General features: G+C 44.6%; 1 protein-coding gene across 2 annotated transcripts in view; it reads right to left on the bottom strand.

The window, feature by feature from the left end:
- LOC110317798 (ubiquinol-cytochrome-c reductase complex assembly factor 1) overlaps nucleotides 1-7,387 on the bottom strand; it is an 83,852-nt gene that overhangs the window by 66,065 nt on the left and 10,400 nt on the right. The window lies entirely within an intron of this gene.

Raw genomic sequence — 7,387 nt, forward strand, 5'->3', positions numbered from 1 at the left:
ACCCATAAAAAAAAAAAAAAAAAAAAAAAAAAAAGCAAAACAAAAACAAAACAAACCATCTTGGGGCTGGAGAGATGGCTCAGCTGTTAAGAGCACTGGCTGCTCTTCCAGAGGACCCAGGTTCAATTCCCAGCACCCACGGTAGCTTACAACTGCCTGTAACTCCAGTTCCAGATCTGACATCCTCATATGCACATACACCAAGATAAAACACCAATGACAATAAACTAAAATGGATTTAAAAATAAAACCAAAAAAAGAAAAAAGAAAAATTCTGCTTCTGCCACCTAAAAGCGCAGTGGCCATTAACAGCGTGCTGCACCTTGGTGACAGTGAGGCCTGGATGGGAAAAATACGGAAAGTGCATCTCCCAAAACAGGTATTCAATAATAAATGAAATGGCAGCCACCACCAGGTCACACCCACCTTGCTTTCAGTCACACTGCCTTTGACACCGCAGTGGGAATACACAGCCAATTGTGGTCATGTGTCAGGGCTGCACTAAATGATTTACAGATTCATTAACCCACCCTACAATTCTATTTGGTTAGTATTGCTATAATCAAGAATACAGTTTGGGGGGCTGGAAAAATGGATGAGCAGTTAAGAGCATTGACTGCTCTTCCAAAGGTCCTGAGTTCAAATCCCAGCAACCACATGGTGACTCACAACCATCTGTAATGAGACCTGCTGCCCTCTTCTGGGTGTCTGAAGACAGCTACGGTGTACTTACATATAATAATAAAGAAATCTTTTAAAAAAAAAAAAAAAAAGAATACAGTTTGGAAAATCAGTTTCTATATGTAAGCTCTACAACAGTGAAAACAGAAATATCCACTAAGAGACAGTAAATGAAGGTACAATCACTCACAAAAATAAGTAAGCAAGAATTGAACCCAGGGCTCTGTTCTTATAGGGCAACCATTCTACCCTGGATTCAATTTTCAAAATCTGACTTTATTTTTACTCTATTTAACTTTATTTTTTACTTCTTTATTTTTATTTTTTGATTTTTTGATTTTTCAAGACAGGGTTTCCCTGTATAGCCCTGGCTGTCCTGGAACTAACTTTGTAGACCAGGCTGGCCGCAAACTCAGAAATCCGCCTGCCTCTGCCTCCCAAGCGCTGGGATTAAAGGCGTGCGCCACCATGCCCCTCTCTTTATTTTCAGAAAGGATCTCATGTGAACCAGGCTAGCCTCAAACTCACTATGTAGCTGAGGCTGGCCTTTTTGTGCCTCTGCTTCCCAAGTGCTGCGATTACAGTATGTTGTTGTTAGAGACAGGGTCTCACTGTATTGTCCTGGCCTTGAACTCACAGAGCTCTGTCTACTTCTGCCTGCTTCCCGGGCGCTGGGATTAGAGACTTAGGCCACCACACCTGGCTATGGTGCTATTTTTAATATGGCTTTAGGTTCATAGCAAAACTGAGGAGAATGCACAGGGTTCCCATATACATTCTCCTCCTTTCCCCACACAATCACTCATACTGTCAGCATTCCATCCCAGAGGATGAACCTACTTTGACCATCTCTGTCCACTCAAAGTCCATAGTTTATATTAACAGTTAATGTGAAAAAAACGCAACCTTTCTATTTTTTAATTTTAAAAACATACGTAAAATTACAAACAAAATCATGAATGCATGTGGGTAAATCTAAGAAGTACCACACAGGAATTAAAGGGTTCTTTGGTTACAGTGGAATTGTGGGTAGCAGACTAGGAATGTAAGGCAGTAGAACACTGCCTAACATGGGCAAGGCCTTGGGTTTGATCCCCTGAACCACAGAAGAAAGAGGAGGGGAGAAGGAAGGGAAATGGAAGAAAGAGTTATGGGTAAGCTTGGGAATTCAATGTCCAAAGTCCCAGTAACATTTTAATTGCCTTTACAATTAAAAGGGCTGGGGGATGGGAGCTGGGCATGGTGGCACTTGTCTTTAATCCCAGCGCTCAGGATGCAGAGGGGCAGAAGTTTGAGGCCAGCCTGGTCTAGATACATAGAAAGTTTCAGACAGGACACTGTCTCAAAGGGAAAAAAAAAAGATGGGAAGGAGGGTTAATCCTTCAAGTCTGGTTTATTCCAAAAAGAGAAGGAATAAATAAAATTAACAATGATTTTCCTGTTTCATCTTAATAAAGGAGAAATAGTTTCTCATTGTGGAATAGTACTATTTGAATTTCTTTCCAAACAAGGATATTAAAAGATTAGTCAGACTTATGCTTTAATTCTCAAGTACCAAGCAGGCTTTGTGAAATACAGACTAAACACAGAACCTCCCATGACATCACATACATCAGTGTAATGGCCCATCTAGGACGCAGAGCACTTAAACTGCCTCAGAGGATGGGGTGGGTGCAGCCTGAGTTGGGCTTCTCCCCAGTCAGCGTCAGGTCAGGCATCTTTCCTCAGCCCCACAGCTCCACAGTGGTCAATGGACTCCTTCTCCCCACTTCACTCAACTGCTGAAAAGGTGGGACGTGCCAGGACAACGCCTTCCACTGCCCTGCTCATCCATCCTGGACCACCCTCCTGCCTATGCCTCCTTCGAAAAGGACCTTGGAACACCTCACATTTTTTTAATCTTTCAAAATAATTGGAACATTACTTTTTCAAAGAGGCCTTCTTTCTCTCTCTCTTCTTTGGGCTGGTTTCTTGTTGATTTGGGTTGTTTGTTTTGTTTTCTTTATGAGGCAGGGTCTTATGTAGCCTAGGCTATCTCTGAACTCACTGTGGAGCTGAGGCTGATCTTCATTCTCCAGCTTCCACCCAGCAACCACTGAATGACAGGCATAGCCTGCAGGGCCCAGCTTTATGTGGAGCTGGGGATCGCAGGGAGGACTTGGAACATGCCGGGTAAGCACCCACAGGGCTTACCCCAGTCCTCAAGGGGCCTCCCTAACCACTTTATCAAAAAGCAGGTAGCATTATTCTCTATCGAGTAGTAGCCTGCCCACTCCCTCCATGGCACTCAGGCACTTGATGGCAAGAACTGCCTCTCTCATCAGAATCAAGGCCAACTCAAGGCATATAGGAAGCACATAAATCTTTGTGAATGAAACAAATCCTATTTGCAAATTATTTGACTACCGACCTCCTCCATCCTTGAACACATATACACCATAGTTACAGGTGTCATGTTCAAGGTATGCTAATGCTAGCCCTCATACAGGTTTTGGGATAGAAATGAATCTGTCCTCAGACAGCAAATGAAGGAGGGAAGAAAAAAAAAAAGAAAAAAAGAAATTTAGCATAGACATAGAACCAAGTATCACCCTGAAATTGTCACTGGACAGAAAGAAGGAAGAAGTGTCAGGAAGGGTGGGGAGCATCCCGAACAGACACGCCTGCTGTGAGGACAAACTGCAAACATCTTTGGTAAGATCCATGCCCGGCATGTCAGGCTCGGGAATGCTACATCCTCTCCTCAACAGAAGTGTGAGCAGGCACTCACAGCAGAATAATCCACACAGACGTCAGCAGAGGACCTTAATGCATCATGCTATAGCCATATAGAAAATGCTATGCAGTCAATTCCCCCGGATCAGAAAGTGCACACTACGCGAGAATTAATCAACCATCCCTACAAAGATCTCTCACACAAGGCTGAATGACAGCAGACAAACGGGAGTCTGCAGAGCAGATGTCTAAAGGCAAATAAATGTACGGAATACAAAGCAAAGGTCTGCTAACCGTGGAGTGGGGAGTGGGGAACAGGGAGTCAAAGAGGCTTCTGCAATCTTGGTGATGTGTTTCCGGTTTTTTGTTTTGTGACGAGTCTCATGTAGCCCAGGCTAGCCTCAAATGCACTGTATAGCTGAGGATAACCTTCTGATCCCCCTGCTTCTACTTCTCAAGTGCTAGGACTACTGACATGTGGTTTATATGCTGCAGTGGACTGAGAGTCCAGAGTTTCATAAACGGTAGGCAAGCATCCTACCAGTTGACTTAACAGCCTCAGTTCACGTTCTCCTCTTGATCTGGATACTGAATATGTTTACTTTGTAATAAGTTGTTATGCTGTGTACCTGTGATTTGTGCCTTTTCCTACCTTTTTTCTATATCCCAAGAAGAACATACAAGACTCATCGAGAGGGCTGGAGAGATGGCTCAGCGGTTAAGAGCACTGTCTGCTCTTCCAGAGGTCCTGAGTTCAATTCCCAGCAACCACATGGTGGCTCACAACCATCTGTAATGGGATCCAATGCTCTCTTCTGGTGTCTGAAGACAGCTACAGTGTACTCGCATATATATAATAAATAAATTAATTAATTAAGAAAAAGATTCATTGAGATTTGGGATGGGCAGTATAAACAACAGAACTCAGACACAGAAAACAAAGACCCAGAATCATTAGAAAATGCCTCCTACAAGTGGGCAGAGCAGAAAAGTCAGAATCAGATTAGGAACCAGGATGGAGTGAAAGAAGCCCTAGCTCCCTCCTAAGTGTTCTAAGAACCAACCAAAACCAAATCCTGTGTGCAAGAGAGATGTCCAAATGACAATGTGTAAAATATAATATAAATGTATAGGTCTGGTCCAGACAACTGCAGCGATAAACTCTTGCACATGGCTCTAAGCTAAGAAGAATGCAAGATTTTGAAGCTGGGCACAGCTTTAATCCCAGCACTCAGGAGGCAGAAGCAGGCAGCTCTCAGACACAGAGGCCGGTAGAGTTCAAGGATAGCCTGGTCTATAGAGTGAGTTCCAGGATGGCTAGGGCTACATAGTGAAACCCTGAGAGAGAGAGACAGACAGACAGACAGACAGACAGAGACAGAGAGACAGAGACGGATAGATACAGAGGATACAGAGATAGAGACAGAGATAGATGAATAGAAAGACTAGAAGATTTCACACAACAAAACCAAGAATGCTCAGCAGGCAGAGGCCTTGGCGCACAAGCCTGACAACCGGAGATCAAGCCAGATCCTTCAAGGTGGCAAGAATGGAGTCTTAAACAGAAAGGGGGCTCTGAGTGGACATTTCTAGTTCTTTGGAAAGTTAATCATATTAAATAATGTCTTGCTGGGGCACTCAAGTGAAAGGAGATTTTGCTAAAGCAAACATGTGAAAGACTGTTTTCCTGAAGCAGACACAGGTGTAAAGATGTTTTGCTATAGCAAACACGTGAAAGGACACCTGATGGAGTAGAAATCTGACCCCCAGACAGTGGGAGATGGGCACTGAGCCTTGATTTGGTTTGCTCCACTTCATTATTCTTGGATAAAGACACACATTTGAAGCTGGGCATGGTGGCGCACACCTTTAATCCCAGCACTTGGGAGGCAGAGGCAGGCGAATTTCTGAGTTCGAGGCCAGCCTGGTCTATAGAGTGAGTACCAGGACAGCCAGAGCTACACAGAGAAACCCTGTCTTGAAAAACTAGAAAGGAAAAAAAAAAAAAAAGACACACATTTATTTCTCTTACATGGTGTTGTTGAACTCAACTTGTGGTAACACCACCACTGAGAGAAGAAACTCACCCAAGCACTGCTCATGAGGTTCCTATGGCAGCTTGCCACTTCTGCAGCCTCGCCTCAGGCTGGCTGGCAAGCCTGGTGGTTTCTTCAGGACTGGACTGTAGCTGCTGGTTCACGCCTGGTATCTGCCTGCCTAGAGGATTGGTCTGCAGCTGCTGAGTCATATCTGGTGTTTGCTACAGGACTGAACTGCTGTCAAGGAAGATCAAGCTCGCCCCTAAAGAACTATTGCTGAACAGGTCCTCTTCCTCCATATCCTAATAATTTTTCACTACCTCTGCTGGGTGGTGGGCTATTAAAAGTAGGTTGCAAAAGCTCTATGCCTACAGTGAAATCCTGAGAGCGATCTTCTGACTTTCCCATGAGTTCTGCGCACACGTACACCCGCACCCACATGTATAGTAAAAGAAATGAAGTCTGAAAAACAATCTCACGCTTATTTTCATTTCCAAAATGGCTGAGGGCTGGGGATGCCTGGCTAGCTTGCACAAAGCCCTGGGGCCCATCCTCAGCCCCACACAAAGCCGCAGCGGTGGCATCAGCCTATAATGACAGGGGCAGGCACAAAGCAGTTCAAAGTCATCCACTCCTACACGGTGAGTTCAAGACCAGACTGGGACATACGAGTCAACAAGTAGATAATAAGTAAATATGTAAAACAATGACAACCAAAAGGTCCTGAAAGTGAAGGGACCCCCCCCCCCCCGTGCTTGGGGTGGGGCACAGTGGGGCAGAGACAGGCTCAAGCAGGTCTTGAATTCTTGAATGCTGTGGGTACGTGTCTCACAGTTCAGCAAAACTGTGAGCTCCACCAGGACACCGCCCACTTACACTCCTTTTACTCTCTGCCCCAGTGCTCAATGCCATTCTGGGCATGGAATCAGTACTCAATAAAAACTAGGTAGTTTTTTTTTTTTTTTTTCTTCTCCTTCTACTACTTTGTTCAAAGAGAAGGACAACCTGGAGACAGTCCAAAAAGAACCACAGAATGATCAAAGCGAGGAATAACAGGTCCTAGTGGAAAGGTTAAAATGAGCTGAAGTTGTTTAGCTTGGAGAAAGGGCAACTGGAGAATTAAGGAGTAACCTAGAATAACACTGGGATGGAAGACGGAGAGCTCTGCGCGTCCCGCTTTTTCACTTCAGAGGCGAGGAAACTAAAACCAAGGGAGCGGCTGCAATTTGGTGAAGGTAGGTTAGGCAATTTCTGAAAATGTTTCACTCTGTCGTGAGAATAAAATTTACTCAAGCAACATGAGCTTAAGTAGTAATAAAAATAGCAGTGACAAAGCTGGGTGTGGTGGTGCAGCCTCTGGTGCCAGCACTGTGGAGGCAGAGGCAGGCGGCGCTCTGAGTTGATTGAGTCTGCTCTATAAAGTAAGAGAGCCTGTCTCCATAAGTAAGTTCTCAGTCAATACATGTAGGACTGACAGAGGAAGTCAACATTATGCAATACCACTGCAGCGATGCCTAGAGTCAAGAACCATCAAGAGAATTATCATATCATCTGGCAGTCCAACTTGGACATACCTCCAAAAGTAGCATCACAGAGAGATCTTTGAATATGGGGAGTCCACTACAGAGTCACTCACAAGACATGGAAGCAACCCAAACATCCAATGTATCCCATGAATAAAGAAAATATGATACACTACGATACACAATGAAACAGGAGCCCAATGCACACAAAGAGAAACCCTGTTGCATGCCTATGGTATGCATGAACCTAAAAAAAACCTTAAGCTAAGTAAAATAAGAGACTACGCCGAGTCGGGTGGTGGTGGCGCACGCCTTTAATCCCAGCACTTGGAAGGCAGAGGCAGGCGGATTTCTGAGTTCGAGGCCAGCCTGGTCTACAGAGTGAGTTCCAGGACAGCCAGGGCTACACAGAGAAACCCTGTCTCAAAA

This window comes from Mus pahari, chromosome 3, assembly GCF_900095145.1.
Source record: "Mus pahari chromosome 3, PAHARI_EIJ_v1.1, whole genome shotgun sequence".
In the NCBI taxonomy this organism is placed as follows: domain Eukaryota; kingdom Metazoa; phylum Chordata; class Mammalia; order Rodentia; family Muridae; genus Mus; species Mus pahari.